Source organism: Epinephelus moara, chromosome 11, assembly GCF_006386435.1.
Source record: "Epinephelus moara isolate mb chromosome 11, YSFRI_EMoa_1.0, whole genome shotgun sequence".
NCBI classification, from domain to species: domain Eukaryota; kingdom Metazoa; phylum Chordata; class Actinopteri; order Perciformes; family Serranidae; genus Epinephelus; species Epinephelus moara.
In genome coordinates this window covers 31281343-31302292 of record NC_065516.1, presented here as the reverse complement: position 1 = coordinate 31302292, position 20950 = coordinate 31281343, and positions in this window count along the sequence as shown.

The following is a 20950-nucleotide window of genomic DNA, read 5'->3' as shown; positions in this document are numbered from 1 at the left end:
TAGACCTACTCCTGAAAAACTCGTGTCTGCGCAAGGCTTTTTGTCCCTACGAGGCCACCGTCATTTACCCGACGGGAGGGGTGAGCGAGTGAGCCCTGCAATCTAGAATTTGACCACTGATGTCACTGTTTTCAACGGTTTTCAACCCATTTTACACACTGGCCCTTTAAGAAGCTGTATACATAAATGCTCACTTACCAAACTCTGTACGTACCCCCAGAATAGACAATAAAATCATGTTCTTAGAATGGAGAGCATAGTCATTTTCAATTTTTTTGCTTAATGTGCACACATAAATATGCTGGCAGTAGGCCAAGAATAGCTCTGTAAACAAATTGGCGATTGCTGATTGCATTTGAAATGTTGGTGGACATTGTAAAAATGTTCTATTAAAGGTATCAAGTGTTAAAATTGGGTTACATTACCTTAAATTCTTTCCCTGTTTTAGTCATTTGTGGTAAAGTGAGATGCATCAAGTTAATCTGTTATATTATTTCGAGATGTTTGGGTGGAGGGTGTTTGAGTGTGTTCAAGGGGACTGACACTGACTTTTCTTTAGAAGAAAAAAAGAAACATAAAGTTCAGCCCCCTCCCCACCCCAGTCATATTCATGCAGTCCCTAATGAGAAACAAAGTGGCTCAACTGGCCGACACTGTCACCCAGTTGTGAACAAAATCTGTTGCAATATGTCCCAATCTATTTCAGTTGTGTCAATATTGCATCGTGGTTGAAACAACAACACCAGAGGTTATACCAACTAAAAATACAGCAGGTCCTGTCCTCCATGAACTGTTATCAGAGGCTCTAGCATGCCAACTGACATCATCCTAAACACATTTCCCTACAGAGAATCACAATGATATCATCACTCAAGTCCCACAACAAGTTGACACCCATACGAGCTGCTGGTCTCTGTTACGACAAGAGGACGAGCCGCCTGCAGCCAACAGGTTGTTCCTGCTGTTTACACAATAGGTCGTCTCTGAGATGGACTGATAACAGAGACTGCATGTCCTCCCATCTCCCCTGTCCTGACTCCACAAGCCAAAGACTGCATGACAACATTTCTATGCATAACACAGAGTCATGTAAGGGTAAATACAAAGAAGCAGCCACATCTTAATCCCAGTAACCTCCCTGTCGCAGGGAGGAGGAGGAGGGGGAGGGGAGGAAGGGAACTTGAGAGATGGCCCATGTTTACCCAAAGCAGGCGGACTACAGTGCATATGATAGCAGGTCTCCGAGGTTTCACGTCAACGAGGAACACGAGAGCGCCAGTCTATTGATCCCATCCGCAGGGAGAGATAAGCTGTCGCCACTCATGAAGTTACTTCATAGGTTACATGCTGGGAGTTAGGGGAAAGAGCCGGCCATGTGGACATACACTGAGCTATTATGTTGACACTAATAAAACAAGACCTTGATGTGAGTGGTGTGCTGTGGTAATAGTTTTTTTTATTCACACACACACAAGTTAAACGGTGAAGTCTGCAGAGATTCAATGAAAAGACCCACAACAACGATGAACAAATCTACACTGTTGTACGTATCCAAAACCTGGTATATCTTAATCCTTGAACACATCAATGAGCCACACTGTTGCACGTCATTACCACAAAGACACACTGTATTTTATTTTGACTCAGTCCAACCCATCTAGACGGTTGACAGCCTGCACTCATTCCAGTCGATAGCCTTTAAGCACAAAAGCGAGCCATAAATATTAACGTTACACCCTCATCCACAGCCCTTGATATCGTTGTGGCCTGCTTGTTTTTTACTTTGTCCCAGCTGCTTTGTTTTGTATGTTCTTGCCTGATTTTCACAGAGATTGTAATTATATTAAGTCCATAAATCTGTTACTTTTCCTCTTCTAAAAACAGAAGATATTATTTGCAGCGACATCAGTGACGTAATGCTGCTTTCATGTGGTGTCGGAGAAATCGGAAAAATGAGAACAACAGCTCAGAAAGACAGCAAAAATTTGAGTGCAGGAGTTGCAAAGTTGATATCCCATGTGCAGAGACATGGTGGAGGAAGTAAATGCTCAGTTGATGGTAATAAGCACTATTAGCTTGTAGCTGTTAGTTAGCTTTTAAGGTGCTGACACACCAAACCGACATCAAAGAACTAGCAGCGACGAAAGCCAACTCTTGCGTCGTCTATGTCGCCTCACGTCGCCCTGTGTCAGTTGCATTTGAACACACTACAAAGACTACATCCGACGGCCAAGTAGCACGTACACTCTGCGCCTGCGTGAGAGGAAATAACGCAAAAAGGGAAACCTGAGGATCACTGGTTAGCCTCGGTTTCCCTACAGGCAGATTCACTCGCTACAGGGGCGAGGAAATAAAACCTGAACAGCCAATCTGAGTGATCTCTCTCACCGACAAGCTCTGCCGCCGATTCAACATGCTCAATCGGCTGAAAAGCCGCTGACGCCGATGTGCCGACGGTGCGAGACACACCGCAAAACCTAGGGCGACAGACGCTCACCGACGGCCCGACTTTGGTCATTGGCCAACCGTTGGCTTGGAGTGTCAGGGCCTTTAGGGGATATACTGATGCAGCAACAAGTCGAGGACAAAATAATTTTCTAATAAAGCTCTTCAAACTGTTATCTGGGTGTTAACTAGTTGTTTAAATGTACTGAACAATAAAACATGTCTCTTCCTACGAAAAGTAATGCACCCAAATGTATATATCCCACATATTTCGCCCGGGACTTTCCCCTTGAGTTGCGTGTTTGGAACCGTGTGATCTTTGAGTCATTTTAAGAGAGGAAATAGCTTTTCATAAGAGCAGGCGGCGCTAGTCTGTGTTCATCATTTAAAAAGGGAAACTGCAAGACTGACAGGATGGATTCAAGACACTTGTTGGCCGGTTAGCACATTAACAACACAACCTAACATTGAACGAACAAATGATGTTTACCGTGCACCAGCGAACAGTAAAACAGACAATCACGAATCCTTTCTGCTGAAGAGCTCAATGGCTAAAAATAATTTTACCTTATATAACAAGTTAGTTTCGATTTCACACCCTCTCTTCAGCCCCTCTTTGACTGTCTCCAGGAGTTGAAACTCTGGATGAACTGTCTCCAGTTAAACAACAGTAAAACCAAAGTGGTCCTATTCGGCCCCTCAAACACCACCAGGGACATTGCTCACCATCTAGGGTCCCTGGCATCCAACCTTCATTCCCATGCCAGAAATCTTGGTGTCATATTTGATCCATCACTCAAATTTGAAAAACAAATTGACGCTGTGGTCAAAGGTTGCTTTTTCCATCTCAGAAATATCACCAAAGTCAAACCATTCCTCTCACATACCGATCTGAAAACTGTCACTAACGCCCTAATTTCTTCTCACCTCAGTTATTGCAACTCACTTTATTTCGGCATCAACCAGTCTTCTCTGTTCCGTCTGCAGCTGGTGCACAATGCTGCTGCCAGACTAATAACTGGCACAAAAAAGAGAGAAAGCATTACACCCGTCCTGGCATCTCTGCACTGGCTTCCGGTCAAGTTCAGAACAGAATTCAAAATCCTACTGTTTGTCTTCAAATCCCTACATGGCCTGGCACCCCAGTGCATCTCTGAGCTGCTGTGCCCCCTCACCAACCCCAGACCTCTCAGATCGTCAGACCAGCTGCTCCTGGCTGTTCCTCGTTCAAAGTCAAGGGGCAGGGGAGATCGGGCCTTTGCGGTGGCCGCTCCAAAGCTGTGGAACGCTTTACCTTTTTCTACCAAATGTGCCTCCTCTGTAGTTATGTTCAAGGCAAAACTAAAAACTCATATGTATTCCCTGGCATTTGATTGTCCTTAACTGGTCCTTGTTACACTACATTATGCTGATTTCATTGATTAATTGATATTTGATGTTGACCCACATGTTCTGTACAGCACTTTGGTCAGCTCTGGTTGTTTTTAAATGTGCTTTATAAATAAACGTGATTTGATTTGATTGATTGTAGTCATTTGTTTGCTTTCCTCACATCCAATTCTCTTCTTGTGCACTACACTGAACTGCCAGTAAGCACAAAGTCATTCATTGGTAGGCTAGTCAGCCAAAAAACAGCCAACTTGGGCCAAGGGTGCGGGACACCACAAAAACTATGGTGACAGACACTTGATGTCCGACTGTCGGCTTTGTGTGACATATTGTTGGTTCTGGCTGTTTCATGAGATTTTTCAACAGACAATTTAAAAAGATAAAAAAGCACATTCCTGCATGAATTACAACCCTCAAATCACAACATTCACAGTCAGGTCTCATCTCAAGATTTTGTTTCTTTGCTGCAATCTGACTTGTTTTGGACAAAATCTACAATAAAAGAAAGAAAGTGCTATCGAATTTCTTGAAACGACAGGACAAAGTGCTCAAAGCATTAATCAAGAGTAATTTAGGGGTTATGTTGGTTTTGGTTTCTGTGCAGACCACCATTCAGTTATTCCCCAAGATACTCCAACAATGTTTTCAGAGCTGTAGAAGAGGTCGAGGCCATGTGTGAGGGGCGAGGAGGTGGTTTTCATCTGATGACTAACTTTCCCTTACCTTGTTCCCCTCACTCATCACTCTCATTGGGCCCAGTTTCCGTTGCAATGTTTATGCAGAGCCTGAAAGAAATGCACTCTGGATCAGATGTCATTTAAATTACAGCAAAGTACAACATTTAGTCAAAACAAAAGTTGAATTTGTAAGTAGATAAGCAACAGAGAGCAGCGATGTGCTTATTTGGTTCTGTCTATCGGAGGCTAATCTGTAAATGTTTGTACTCTTTCTTTTTCTTAATCTATATTTTTAATGCACAAAAGCCAGATGTCCTGCACAATCAGTCTGCGATAGATAACGCCGTCTGCTCCGTCTCCTGTCGACTCAAGTTTTTCCCTCTGGTTTCTCAGCACACAAAAGAGGATGACTGACAACGCCGGCCAGAGAGAGTCAAAAATCCATCTATAGATTTCAGAGTCCTGTTCCTCGCCCCCCCTCTGTCCCCACTTCCACTCTCTTCCCCTGCCAAATCAATTCTGTGCAGGGACTTTATTGACTCAGGTAAAGGGGTTGTGATCCAGCAGTCAATGTCTGTGTCTGCACAGCGGAGGGAGGGCTGGAGACACGCAGGGAGTGGGCAGCATTAATGCACCCCTCTTACTGGGGTCAGGGGACCATTGTGTGTGTCTGAATGTACTTCTTCTATGCATACTCAAGTGCGCATACACACGCATGCATACTTTATGCCTGTGATTGTGCTTGTGTGTGTATCAGGCTTCTTTATAGGAGCTGAAGAGGCAGGCCTGGGCCTCGGGGTGCTGAGGGGCAGACATCGATTATCAGGCGCTGTGGAGCCACTGGTCTGTCTCCACTGGTGGGAGGAAGGCTGGGCTGGTTGGCTGAGGAGCTCCTCTGGCTGGGGGCTACGCACAGAGACGGGCCAGGGGGGGTTAAATGGTAATAGGTGGGGGTCTTCCTGCTTCTTTAATGATTGAAGGAGGATGTGACACCCTCCCTGGAGTCACACAAGCCAAGAATCCACCCTGGGGCGCTTTACTGCCACTGTCCTGACTGTTGTCACTGTGCTGATACGCTGTTAGACGTCTGATGAAAGTCTTGATCGCACCTGGAGAGACACTTTATCACTTTGGCGCACATTATCTCAGTCATCACGGTTTCTGGCTTTTAAGTGAGGCCCCAGAAACCTGCATGAGCTTCTGAGGGCCTCTTTCATCCGTCTTCCTTAAGAGTAAAAATGTAGTTCAGGGGTTAAGCCCAATTAAACCTTAACTCTTGCAGGAGCAGATAAGGAAACATGACTCATTTCTGCAAAAGTTATGTGCACTGTAAAGAATTCTCCTGTCAATACTGACATCAGTTTAGGAAACATTAACATGGGACATTTTTAGAGGAAAAAAGACATATTTTGAGAACTGAAATGGACATTATAATTCTGGGAGCATGATGTGAAGCCTCAGTTTTCCCAGTCTGAGCCTCTGTGCTGTACAGCAGTGCAGGTCACCCTGGCCCTGTCCTGGTGCCAGCCTACCTCCACCAGCCCTTTGATCAATAGCGGCCCGACTGCTTTGTCTCTGCCCCCCCCTCCCCGATTCGCTGCTCTTCAGCTCAGCCTGCTCTCTAACCCCTCCATGACTGGAGCCTCATTAAAAATACATCACATCCAAATTACATTGATCTCTTTTACTCTTTTCATTTACTTTCACTGAATCTGTGCCCCCACCTCTCTTCTTCTCCTATTCTGCTGTGTCATGATGAGGAGTAAAGGAGCAGATCTCCTTCTGCGAAACACTGTACAACTTCTTCTCTCATCCTTGTGCAATTTTTTTTTTCTGTACCAGTCTACCTGTTTTGTGCCTTTATTAAGAAATGCTATTTATCTTGCAATGTTTCAACCTGATGATGTCAGACAGGCTCCAGTAAAGGATACACTTGGACAGCCCTCATGTTTTCCTGTTTTCGTACAACATGCTACACTTATTTACATGTTTTCCTGCATTCCTCTTCAAATTGCAGTTTCTCCATCTGACTTGGGTGGCATTCCTCTGGGAGATAATAACGAGTATAGCTGAGGGCTGCCGGCTCACCTGGGGACTGCAGGGCGAGTCTGTACAGGCCGCTCGTCTCTATCACAGCAGACAGCAGGCAGACCAACCTCACCGTGTGATGAGCTGATACCCAGCCTGCCCGGCCTGCTCTCCCTGCTGCATGCATACACGTATTCACTGTTCGGTCTGCCTCACTTACTCTACAGTTGTACTTTCACTCTAACGGCCCGGATACACCAGCATTGAAAAAGGCAGAATTTCATGGCAAAATCAATTCATTCCAATGGAATCGCCTCGATCAGTGGATTTGCTCGCTAGGGCGAAGTAAATCCACATGAATTTGTGAGTGAGTTCAACTCTGGTGAACTTTGAAAAACCAATTTGCACTGTAACATACAGCAAGCTGTCCTGGCAGTGCTGTCGTTTGAGGGAGCAAAGAGTCAGAGGAGTCCAAAATGGAAGGAGCTATCATAGCGTATTAGCATTTTGAACAATCTGTGTGAATCTAGTGTACCTTTAGCAACCAAGCTAACAAGCTCGCTAACTAACAGTTGCTCAAATTGCTAACTGGCTGTCACAACAAGCTTGTTAGCTTCAATGTTAACATACTGTACAATCAATAATGTACAATCCTGAGAACAGTGAAGAGTGAACTATGCATCTGGCATTCTGGGCACGCTCCATTTGACCAACACAACTGTATTTTCTGGCCTGCCCATAAACCCAGCCAAAATTTGTATGTAGGGTCCATGTGGGTAGTAAATGGGCCCCCACAAGTTCCATATTGGCCCCATGCCAACTGCCTACATGGGTGGGTCTACCAAAGTTGGCCACTCATGGATTATGCTAGCGCTATCTGGGTACCAAGTGGGTATGGGTCCAAAATGGGCATCTTATCTGGGGCCCGCTTGGATAACCCATCGATGCGGGCAAATGTCATGGGGCCAATTTGGAAAGTGTGGACAACCCCATTTTCAGCCCATTTACTACACACATGGGACACAGGTAGATCAACCCATTGGTTTACTTTCTTGATTTACAATGGGCTGGCCCAATCACATTTTTAAACCCCGCCCCCTTTGGGCTCAGTACCTTCATTAAACAGCATCTGCAACAAAAAGTGTGCCAAAATGGATGATACAAAACGCAGTGGAGGCACAGAGAAATTATGGTTCAAAAGAAGACTGGACTAACCTGGACCTTTCGGACCCTTTTAGCTCATGCTGGCTGCTCAGAGTAACTCAGTCAGCGGCTCCTCTGGCAGCAACAGACAGGAGTGAATTACTAAGGTTATTTCAAGGTCATCGATGAGTTACAGCTTCAGGTCCACATGGAAAAAAACAACAAAATCTTACAAACATGATATGTACTATATATATGTGTGTGTGTGTGTGCGTGCGTGTGGTTAGATGTGTGTGTTTGTGTGGTATCTCCACCATTAATTGATACACAAGAGGCACAAATTTGGGGGCATTAAAATTCACCAGAGTGTAGAAATGAGGTGAAATCAAGTGTTTAACGCTCAAAAAAGAGCCCCAGACCAACACACTTAATATGTCACCCCAAAAGCTGAAAACATCCTCCACCCTTGTATCATATAATACAAACAGTATGTATATGACTTCATGTTTGTGTGATCGATCATGGTGGGCTGGTCTGGGTCAAAATGCCAGGGTTGATATTTTTGTCCCAGTCAACCCCTGCTGAGAACAAAATGCCACGGACGAGGAAATGGCCCAGTAGGCTGCAGAGAAAAGAGCTTTGAAAGCTGCTGAGATTTGAAAATCCCTCATCTGCTCCCATTCTGGGTGCTTTTTCAGCTTCTCATAAGGTGGTCATTTTAAGGTTTCCAACAAAGAGAATGAATATTTGCTGATACCTCCAAGAAGGATCTCTAAATCAAAGGTTATGTCTATTGTTGGTAGAATATGTAGCACATGTACTGACAGTCTATGTGTTTTCTTGTATGTTCTGTAATGTCACTGATTGTCTGAATGAGCACACTGGAGGAAAACAGTTAGCCCGGAGGAACGGTGCTCTCATTGCATAAGATGTCTGAAAGAAGGAACCTGAGCTCTGCCCTAATCCCACCTTTATCCTCCGTGCTCCAGGTAAGCCTGACCCAAAGATATCACTCAGGCAAAAATGTAGGATTCCTTTTTTGTTTTCCTGTTAAAGCGCTAAGACAAGAACATTTAAGGTGCATTTTGGAGTTTAACAGTTTGGAGGGAATTAACATTCTACCCAAGTCTCGTCGATGAGGGCAGTTTTGGCTTTAGTGCCTCAGGAGCCACAGTTTAAGGCCCAGTGTGTAGGATGTCGGGGCATCTATCAGAAAAGGTGTATAATATTCATAATTATGTTTAAAATAGTTTATAGTCACCTGAAACAAAGAATCGTTGTGTTTCCGTTACCTTAGAGTGAGTTGTTTATGAAGCAAATCCTCTTCCACAGAGTCTACGAGTCTCTACAGTAGCCCAAACGGACAAACTACACACTGGCTCTAGACAGCCATCATAGTTCTCCTACATGTAATCTGCCCCCTAAGCACTGGACATCAGCAAAGCCACACACTGGAGCTTTAACTAAAGGGACTAAATAAGACGTTAAATATTTGTTTTCAGTTAACAGGTTAAAAAAAACAAAATGATAATATATTTCAAGTGTAGACAACTTTTTGGTGTCTGGTAAAGTTTTTCAAAGGGGGCTGCTTTGAGTTACATGACCTTAGTATTTCTAAAATGCTGGTTACGGCCCCTACCAAGGTTAGTTATTAAGTTTTCTGTTTGCTTGTCTCTTCATATCTGAATTAAGAGTTTTCAGTGAAATTTAGTTGAAAGATAGGCCATGATAATTAAGGGAAAAGTGATAAATTGTTGATAGGGATGCAGTGCCAGATACAGATCCAACATTTCCAAACATTCTCTTAGTTTAAAGGGATTCACATTTGATCTATTCCGCTGCTTGTGAATACTTCAAGAAGAACAAAGCAGTGGAAGTGACCTAATCACTGATGATGAATTGAGGCGACAGCGCAAGAAAAGGAGCTTAACTCAGGCAGTGACTTCAGGTGAGTGTTGATGAGATGGCAGAGGAGAAGAGAGGGGGCTGGAGGGAGCTATGGACTTTGAGCTCAGCAGAGGGAGCTCTTTCTTCTGTGTGTATGTGTGTTTGTGTGCATACAGTACATGTGGCTATAGAAAGCTTACAGTCGAGGGTGTGTAATGTAGACTGTATGCAGTCAGTGATGAGTTTCTTGGGCAACCTGGACTCTTCGCAGCAGATCCACCGTCTTCTTGCATATTTTCACTTTTTCAAATCTTGAAACACGTTGCAAATGAAGCTACAAAAGTCTCCTGCTGGGATCCGGAGTGGGACAAAAAGAGAAATTACAGCTTTCAGGAGACACAGCTTTATGACTGCATAGTTCCCCGTTCAGAAACCTCGACCACAGTGACGCCTGAGAAAAAAAACAACTCTCCCAGACGCTACAGAGAAGGAACCTTTGGCAAACCCTGCGCTTAATATGTAAAACATACACACTCATCACAAGTCTTTGACATGGCGAATACCAGTGGCCAGATTAATCAAAAATAATAGACTCGCTGTACATGCTGATCCACTGAGTGGGCCTTTTTCTGCCTTCATAAAGATCATAAAGATTTTTTTCTCCAGTATTGCCGTCTGGAGCTGTTCCAGAGTCAAGAAACCTGATTCCACACCCTCGCATTTCTGCGTCCGCCAGAAATGACCTGTTCCCAAGAGTTCAGAGAGGAAAAGGTCTTGGAACGTCACACTTAATATCACACGCTCCTGCTCTCGCACACACACACACACACACACACACACACACACACACACACAGATACACAGGGTCGGCTGCTGGCCACAAACAGTAGAGTAATCACCAAGTCACACAGTAGTTCCTGTTATCAGAGGATTCAGCCCACACACACTGACACACACACACACACACACACACACACCTACCTATCGCTCCCATCACTTCTAAACTGCTATAAAAATTCCATTCATCTACACAATGTGGGAGGGGTCGCCTGGAGGTGATGAGGGGAGCAAGTTTCTATGGCGACAGTAATGAGCGAATGAGGTCGAGTGCAAGGACCCGGGGCTGCGATGCGCTTTGTGCCTCCCTTTGTCCCCATAACAGTGGAAATTAAGGGACGCAGGAACAACAGGATTGAGTACACATGACCTAATGAGGGTCCAGCGTGGGCCAAGCCTACAGGAAGGGGGCGGGGGTTTGGAGGATCAGGGGAATGTGGGTGGGAGGTGGCAGAGAGAGGTGCACAGTGGGAGGGGTGGGATTATGGGCGTTGTGTCAGTTTGGTGTTTGTTTTAACTTGAGGGGACATTTTTATATTGTTTGTGTCCTAACAGAAAAGCTGTAAACTTAATGTTCTCTTTTAACAAACTCTGTTTTTCCATTCAAACACTTCATCCCCTCTTTATTCTCCTTCCCTCTCCTCCTCTCCTCTCTCTCTCTCTCCGCTGACTGCCCTGAGTCGAAGTGACAGCGGTTCTCATTAAATACGAAACAACGGTCACATGCAAAATTGACCCCGCAAGTGTTCTGGCTCACCCTGTCCGTCCACCGGGCTTGACTCCCATCAGCCCCCCTGGAGGGAAGCGACCGAAGCCCCAGAGGTGTCAGGTATGAAGAGGGGAGGAGGTCAGAACAGATTTTGTTTTGTTTTTATCAGCGGATTTAATGGATTGCAGTGTAGACCGCCCATTATCACCAGCTTACTGCAATCAGAAAAATATCCTCTTTATCAGAAAAGCCAAGTTTGTGTTTACTTGCATGAATGCCTGACTGATTTTAGACATTTGCAGAAATGGCATTTTTTTATATTAAGTTTCTTTAAAGGGGCTCTATGCAAAATTCAAAGCGTATGTGTTGTTTGCACATGGTTCTCAACATGGTGGTCGCTGAGCTGGTGGCTAGCAGCTAATGGTGCTAACTCCATAAACTTAACAATGGCAACACCAGATGATGACTTCAGTGATCACACTGTCCTGATATCAGCGGTAACCGCCTGTGAGCACAGTGCAAAGTGACTCATATCAGCGCTCAAGCAGAACTCATATGTAGCCATGACAGTTGGCAATGCTTTAAATGTTGCTTCAAAGAAGATACATACTCTAAAACATGGATGCTTCACACACATCTTCAACCCAGCAGCACAATTTCAAGATTAGTGTCACTACTTCAGTATCTGACCAAATGTCTCAACTTCTGTTCCTGAGATGTTGAATAATGGCTGGAAATGTGTTTTTGCCGAACATTATGATGTCACAGTGGAGTTGACCTTTGACCTTTTCGATTAAAAAATGTCTTCACTTTATCATTTTCTCCTATTAGATATTTGTGTGGAATTCTGTCATAATTAGCATACGACTTCTTCAGTTATGGTCAAAAACGTGAACTGTAAGGTCACAGTGACCTTGACCTTTGACTACCAAATTCCAATCAGTTTATTCTTACGTCTATGTGGATGTTTGTGCCAAATTTGAGGAATCACCTCAAGGCCTTCTCGAGATATCGCAGTCAAGAGGATGAAATGGACACAAGGTTACAGTGACCTTTGACCAGCAAAATTTAATCAGTACATTGTTGACTCCATGTGGACGTTTGTGCCGGTTGTAGCTATCCATGTGCAGAGACATAAAAATATCATGTGCTGGTCACAGTGCAGCAGTAAAAAAAAAAAAGTGGAGAAAACACTGTGTAACCTGACCAGGCACCAGGTTAGTACGGAGGATCCGTTTTCATGGTTACTTGTGTCAGACTTATTTAAACGTCCTTTATAAAAACAGGATTTCCTGAAGACAAGCCTGGTTTAATTAGTTATCTCAGACGGTGACAGTAGTCGGGTCTGGACCGCTGCACAGCCGGCCTTATTAGCAGGGCTGTGTTTGTACGCCCTGTGTCTGTCTGCCTATCTCTGCGTCTGCCTGTCTGTCTGCTCGTCTGTGTACGGACAAGGCCCAGCTGCTGTGTTATTGCACTTGGCTGCCTTTGACAACTTAATGGGATGTTTGATTTCCACGTTAGACTTCCTGCACCGCCAATGCTCGACATTTAGCCCTTTGATATTTTGGCTTCCCCTACTCACTACTCAAAACTCAAAACAAACACACACACACACTCACACACATATAAAAATACACAAACACAACGCTGACCTCATATCACCTGCAACACACATTACTAATTTCATTTACTCAACCATAAGCACAGAGGACGGAGCCAAAACATACACGGTGGCTGTCGGCTCTTACCTGTAGGCCAATTATTTCCATAGTTTCCCCTTAAAGTTTGTAAAATGCTTCTGAGTGGGGTCTCAGTCCAAGACCATCAGACATTCTGTTTGTCATCACTTACAGGCCATGAGGACGACCTACTCTCCGCTCAGCAGTATCACTTACACCCAGCGATGGCTATCTAGCAGCCATCCATGTCTGCTCTGTATCTCTGTGACATATGATGATAAAAGACGTCCTCTAATTCTCATGAAGTGATGACTCCCGGTTATGGCCTTGTGTGACCTTTTTCGGCGTATCCAGCCTGTTTGAATGTTTTGTGTAAAGGATGTGAATGTTTCCATGTCACTCATTAGGTAAGCACAACACAGCCACTATTTATGCCTTTGGCTTTGTTAGAATGGGCCTCTATTTCTCCTAAAAGTGACTAAAATAGAAAGCATAAATAGTGGCACCAGCAACAGAATAACAGCACACAGTGAGAGTGGCTGCTGGTGTCTTTATCGGTGAAACTGCTGCATTGTGCTGGCTGTTTATCCCCCTACAAAAATTACATGGCTCACCACTTACCATTTCTCCAGGCTTCAAATTGTCACCGACAACACCCTACACTAATATTCACACTCATCCACATTTACACCTCTGATGCAACTGACGCTCACACATCACAACCTGGCGTTTACAAGTCTGTCTCCTGTCCAGGTTATGACACCACTCATTAAAACGTGCATGTGTCAGTCACACCAGTTTTAATAAGGTCAGAAGTCTCGTAAAATATCACATAATGAACACAAATCTTTTTTTTTTTTAATGCTCTGGTATTTCACAGCAGACACTTTGACTTGGAAGGTATTAAAAACGCTGGTACCTACCTTTACCTGTCCGAAAGTCTCTCACTCATCTCAAAGGACCTCTGTATGAGATTCAGAGGATTAATGCTCATATGGTGGCTACTGCTGATTTTGAGACTGGGTCGTTATAGAAGCATAGTGCCTATCCTCCAGGTCCCCCTCACCGCTAACTCTGTCAGCACTGTTGCTAGCCACTGGCTCAGCATCCTCCACGTTAAAAGCCATTTGCAGACAACCCAATGCATAAAATGGATATATAAAGACATATATAAAGACAACTGGATACAGCCTTGGAGGCCAGCTTCTCTTTATTCCTGTGTAAGTGGTGCATGAAGCCAAAAATGTCCAACTTCCCAGGTATAAAATTATGCAGCTCTTCCACATTGTTGGAACCATAGAGCAAGCTCAATAGAAACTTGCACCAGTTTAGCCCTCCGTTAACTTGGATGGCGATAAAAATGATCTCATCCTGAAAGTCATCTAAACTCTTGAAATGTTATCGACCCTAATGGAAAAAAATCCTGATTTTTGCGGGGGGTTATGACACTCAAAGAATGTATCCACACTTCCCCTAGAAATACCCACTTGCACTTGGTTGTGCACGTTCACGTTTAGGCTAGTGGTGTCCCAAAACAGAACTGAGGTAGTGGAAGTGGTTTCCAACACTTAAAACCCGCCCTAGATTCCAAGGGAGCCCCGACCCACACTTTCAACGAAGTGGAAGATGAAATTTCCCAGAACACCTTGCGAAGTCAGCAACTTCGGCAAGTTTTGGAAAACAATTTGTACTGTACGATGAGAATGTAGGCTATACAAACAACAGATGGTTGGACTAGCGTAAACTCATCAGCAACTCGGTTGAACACAGCACTCAGACGGAGAAGAATAAATATAGCACACGCCACAACACAAGTGCTGGAGCCAACATTTTCATTACGTCGCTACTACCCGTGATGTATGCCTGCACGTCGGCCACGCCAATTTGCATGAAGTGGTGTCCCATTTCTTCTCCCAGATCTCCCAGATCTCCACCCTAATATTTCTCACTTCCCTCATCAAGGGTTATGTTGCAAACGAGGGCACTCAATATCAAGTGGAAGATTTAAGGGGTAGAAATGGGATAGGCCCTTAGTCTTTTTGGGTCAAATAGTACGATGTGACAAACCTGCAAGCTGTAATTCAGTTTGGCTTGGCCGATTACACAACTTAGTCACTAATGTATCGTTATACTTGTTTTTGTTTTCTGATCACAGAAGCAGAAATATGTGCAAATGACGACATCTAAGTCATGAGATCAGCTGTATCAGCGTATAGTTTAGGTGATCACGGAGAGCAGGCGGGGACTGTAATCAACATGCTCGCCATGTACATTTCACGTCTCATGAACGGAGGCTGAGTGATTCACTCAACATCAGTTCTTGTGGAGTCCACACAAAAAGTAAGTAGAGAAAGGACGACTTCTTATCTGGTCCACCATGCTGCATGTTGCCTGTAAAGCAAACAAACACAGTCACCAGCAACTGTGAGTACTCTGTGAACCCTTCAGGCTGTGTGTGTGTGCGTGCATGTGTGTGTGTGTGTGTGTGTAATCAGAGATCATGCAGAAGATTATGCACACATAAGTAAACAGAAGAAGCAGAGGATTAAGAATTTAAAAGGAAGACAAACATTCCCTGTCGCTGTGTATGTTTGAGTATACACGAAGCAAGTGTCAAAAAAAGTTCATCCTCTTGCGTGTGTGTGTGCGTGTGTGTGTGCGACAGAGAGAGAGAGAAGGCGGTATGTGAGGAGGGAGAAACAGACAGGGAGAGGTCCTGCTGCTCTGGCTCTGTGGACACGTTCCCTCTGCCCTCATTAGATGGTTAACCAGTGTCCAGTCAGGCACACAGAAAACGGGCCCCTCCAACTGACCATCCGTCTCATCTCCAGAGACAGCAAACAAACCTCCCCACAGCATTGATCCAGCGCTCTGAGAGAACACCCGCTGCAGCTCAAAACAATCCAGAAAGACGGGTCAGAGGAATGAAAGGGCTGGGTTGTTGAGAAAACAAGCAGGGGAGGGAATTTTCAATCGATTCGCTACATATAACTGCATCTGACATGCATGTCGGTAGCTGCTTGCTAATTAAAGCCCAAATCTACACTAGGAGGTTGTTGTGTCACTGGGTCCCAGGAACAATCTGCTGATTGTTGTGTGAGAAGATTGGTCGGACAAGGGCCGGCCACTTTCCCCCCCAATTATCCCCATTTAGTGGTTCTGCTTCAAGCTGCCTGGACGGGGACGAGGGGAAAAAAGGAGGAAGCAAAGGAAAATGAAAGACGTCAAACGAAAGACAAGAAAGAGGCAGAGGAGAGAAAGTTGTCCATCAGCCACCGAGCCATTTTGTCAACACCAAGCTGTGGAAACTTGAACATGCTCGCAGCCATGAGGTTTCTAATTTGCAGCAGCAGTTATTTTAAGAGTGAGCGACGGTCCTTGGCCTAATGAGCTCAGCTACCTCCCCCCACCTACCTAGCCAGTAGGGGCAAGAGGAGGAGGAGGAGGGGGTGGGGGGCAAAAGGGACGATTATGAATTGAGTTAATGAGCCTGGATTGGGGTGGGGGTGGATGGGTAAGGGGGCAGCCTGAGAATTCACCCTTTCCCCCCCTTTAGCCTCTATTTCCTTCTTGCACCCTTCCTCTCTTCCTTCCCTGCTGAAAAAAAAAACTCCAGCAGGTGTTTTCAAAGCGTGCTGATTCCCAGTGATGGACTCCTGTTGTTAAAAGTAGAAAGTGTCAGATTCTACAGACGTGATTGTAAAGTGTTGCACTCAATGCAAGGGCTCAGATCCCCGACTGCTTTACTGTAAACCCGGGACAAATGACCCAGCAGTAGCTACGGGTATTTATCGGCTCCAGCTCCAATCAGCAATGATGGAAATATGACACCCAGGTGGACCCGGGGCATGGATGTCATTTGGAGCCAGAATCTGTGCAGTATCTCAGTGTCAAGTTCCTGCCCATACACCAATCCAACCCAATCGCGAGCAGCACCATCAATTGCAAGCACGCCCATTTTCGCACATGGGTTTGGACACAAGAAAATGTATCCACGTATTAACAGTTGTCTATTTCCCAATGTGAGTCTATGGGGAAAAGTGTTTTGGGGCCAAACTGGATGTTGTAGGAATTTGGCCACTATGTCAATTGCCTTCAAAGTCCAGCATACTTCCTTGGCGCCTGACGTTATAGCTCTGAAGACAGTTGACGATCCAGTCCCTTCACCCGTTGGTATTTCACTCGCACAGTGGAAGCTAGCAAGCTACACTAAATAGATTCTATTTGCGGAGTGCACCTAGTTAGCCTGGCTTGATCATGTCTAGCATTAAGCCAGTGAGTTGAGGGGTGGGCCAAACCATGATGTTGTCTTCTAAACTTAACCAGGAGCTTTTGTTGCACAATAAAATATCTATCTATCTATCTATCTATCTAGCACATCATATATGAAAAAGCATCACAGGTTTTTATTCAATAAAGTAACTGAATCAACTTCATTCTGAGGACTGAAATAGTCCTGTTTGTGATTTCTATTAATCCATTCTCTTCTCAATCTATCCACCCATGCTGGTGTCAGAGTGGAGAGGTGAGTCTGTGGACACGGTGAACCCAATGGCCGAGTCGAGCCGGGATGGAGGTGGAAGGACAGAGAGAGGGGAGGGGAGGTGTGTTTGTGTACGGCCCGGCCTACTTAGACTGATTTCAGCCCCAGCAGCAACCCGTCGGAGCTCCTGCGCTTCACCCACTGAGCTCGCCTCAACACCCCGACTTGATCAGTCAACCATGTGACTCAGGCCTGGAGCCAAGAGGACTTAGAGACAGACAGACGGGAGGGGAGAGAGGGGAGAGACAGACAGAGAGAGGCTTGATTTCATGAGCGGCAACATTACTCACATTTATCAATTTCATTTTACAATCTAATAGAGCCAAATTTGGTGGCTGTAGATTTGTATCAAACCACTTATCTGCACAATTTATCAGGCGTCCTCAAAGGCTCCGCTCATTAGCTGAGCCCATGGGGATGACACAGGGTCAGAGCAATGGACAAAAAGCTTCTTTCTGCATCTGCCCTCTTTAAACTAGGCTGAACTTTTCCATCGCAGATGATAGCAGACTGCTGATGTTCAGCTCCGTATCAAAAGAAGGCCCTTTCCCACACTGAGGCCTGTCTCTTTCCCACAGACGACTCCAAATGTGCAGAGCAGATAGCCGCGCTCTGTCTCAATTTCTTCAATATGAGCCATGCCAAGCTTATCATCAGCACATTCTGACACAACTCTCCACAGGCCCCCCATTCATTCCCTGTTTTCATTCGCCTTCACCCCAAAAATGCGTATTGTTTGCTGCAAAGACAGAAAAAAAGAGGACTCAAACAAGAGAGCTTTTTGTGTAACATTCAGGCGCCGACTTCAGTAAACAAAGCTTGATAATAAAAGAGCTCAGTTACAGTGCTTTTTATTTGCTCCGGTCCTGTTTGCTGAGTCACGCCAATTTCAAATTCCCTCACATGATGCGACGTATGACACAACATAAACAGCAGCATTGTCCGAGATGTGTTCACCTCTGTGTGTAGGATGTTTGATGTTTTCATTCACCTCAGCAGACAGACTGTAGCTTATTGTTCAGAGAGACTTAACGTGAGAGACAGACAGGCTGGACAGAGCAGGACTGGCCTGGTGACATTTCACTGGCGACAGCAGCAACACACTGTGACCTTTCAGCTCTGTGTCCCGCACTGAGGGGACGCTCGCTGCAGGGCCAGCACTGATAGCAGAGATAGGACTGTGTGTGTGTGTGTGTGTGTGTGTGTGTGTGTGTGTGTGTGTGTTTATGCAGGACACGAAAGAGCAAACACTGATGGCAGTGATGTCTCCCTGTCTGTCTGTCTGTCTCCATGGCTGCAGTGATCCATAGCCACTGCCGTCAGGGCCGGCGGTCCCATGTGATGAAAGTGATAAAAGTTACAAACGTGTTCACACCATCTGGAGTTTTTTCAGGTGAATGCAATGTGTGAAAAGTGCTCTAAGTTCTGTCCCCACCAATCTGAAGTTATGAAAGGTAATCTTACTCTATGAATAATGATTTTTTTATAATTAAACAGGCTGATCTACCCACTTAAAGTTTAACAACCTATATAAAAACCATAGGTGTGGGCTCAAGTCACATGACTTGGAGTTAAGTCAGACTTAAGTCAATAATTTGATGACCTGCGACTCAACTTGACAAAATCAAAACAGACACTTGCAACTCGACTTGGACTTTAACACTAATGACTCGTGACTTCACTTGGACTTGAGCCTTTTGACTTAAGAATACTTGATACCTTCGCCCCCCCAAGCCCAAAGATTCAAAAGTATGCTAATTAAAAAGTGTGTCACGAATCAATTGATATCTCTTCATTTCCTGAATTACCTAATGTTAATATTCCTCCTTCCCAACAAGTTGACACCTAATTTCCCAGATGATCCACACCGTCTGAACCAGCCTGACAACATCCAATCAAGTTGCAGGAGAGAACCTTCAAGAACTGACATTACATTACTCAGCACCACTTTAAAATTTCAAACACAAGTACACAAATCAGCTTCACTATAACTCGCAGCATTCACAGACAAACACTTGTCTTTATCTGGACACAGTTTCCCCACAAATACAACATGCTAACATTATTAGCACAAGTCTATGGCATTTTACATTGTATAAATTAGCCTAGCAGCTAGCGGACTTTTCCTCTACTCATTTGAAACCAGGGACAACAGCAACATTTAACAAAGGTAACGTTACAAAAGTCATCTCCATTACAACTCACAAGGTTCACTGACAAAACAACTGTCTTATACTAAACACGTTTTCCAATAAATACAACATGCTAACGTTATTAGCACAAGCCTATGGAATTTACAATGCATAAATTAGCCTAGCAAATATCCTCTGCTCATATGAAGCCAGGATAAATCACACACAAGACTTAAAATGCTATTTTTTGGGATCTTTATTGTCTTCACAAAAGTCGCTGCAGCATGTAGTTACATTTCTGGGGAGGTGCACGTCAGGCAATGGCGTAGATTTGTCGCAGCAGTAAAAATCCTGCTTTAGTTTAGATCTGCAACACAATGACCTGGTCCCACCTCTATTACAAAGTCACTCCACCTTGGGTCGGCTGTTACAGGCAGACAGGGGTTTGTTAGAGAGGCTCCATGATGTCCTGTTAGCTCTTTAGCACCCAGGTGCCATGTGCAGCCTGCTTTAGTATGAAGGTGTTAACAATGAAATAGTGATGTTGAGGAGGATTTCTGGCTCCCACTCATCTGTCTCTCTGTCAAGTCTTTTCATTCAGTATGAACCCACTGCCTGCCAGAGAGAACTTACTAAATTTTCCAAATGTTTTTCTTCGTTTTTTCAGAAGGTATTTTATCATTTGATATCGCAGCGGGGGTTTCCCTCCAGCAAACAGCCTCCAAACAAAAAGTCTATTCTTTCTCACTATCTGTCTTGATATGAAGCATCAGCATTATGTTTTATCTATGAGGGAAATTTCACCGTGGGCTTTGTGCATTTGTCGGACCAAAGTTCATTGCCATGGCGTGGCTAATAAGCAGAGCCTCGACAAACTGTGCACGTGTACTTTTATCAGACTCAAAACAAGAGTGATCAGTGCTGTGATGTCATCATTATGAATTTGTGCTGATCAGTGCTGTGATGTCATCATTATGAATTTGTGCAACCGACCTTTTGTGTGGATTCTGTTTAATGTCTCATTACTCTTCATCTCAGTGCTCGCTCTGTGACTCTCTTTGTTCTCCACAGCAAACAGCTCAAACCAGTCATTCTCTTTCTAATACTAAACTCATGTGTTTTCTTGTTTATTCAGAAATTAGAATCTACACCGTTTCATAAATAAGGAATATTTGATTACCAGAAATGTGACTGGCATCAAGCTTGGAAGTATGGGTTACATTACAAGTTACATCCCCATATCATGTGTTCAAATAGAGCGAATGAAGAATGAATTTGCAACTTCAGGGATATTTCTGGTTTCAAACAGCCCGAGTCGAGGTTTTCATTTCTTAGCCAGCTTTCCCATTGGAAATTAGAGGGGCACTCAGGGAGCGCGGACCTCCGCCAAGGCCAAATGCCCTATCTAGAAATGTTAATGAAATTGAAAAATAATTTGCGTATCCGCCCCTTGATTTGTATCCACTCTAAAATTTGAT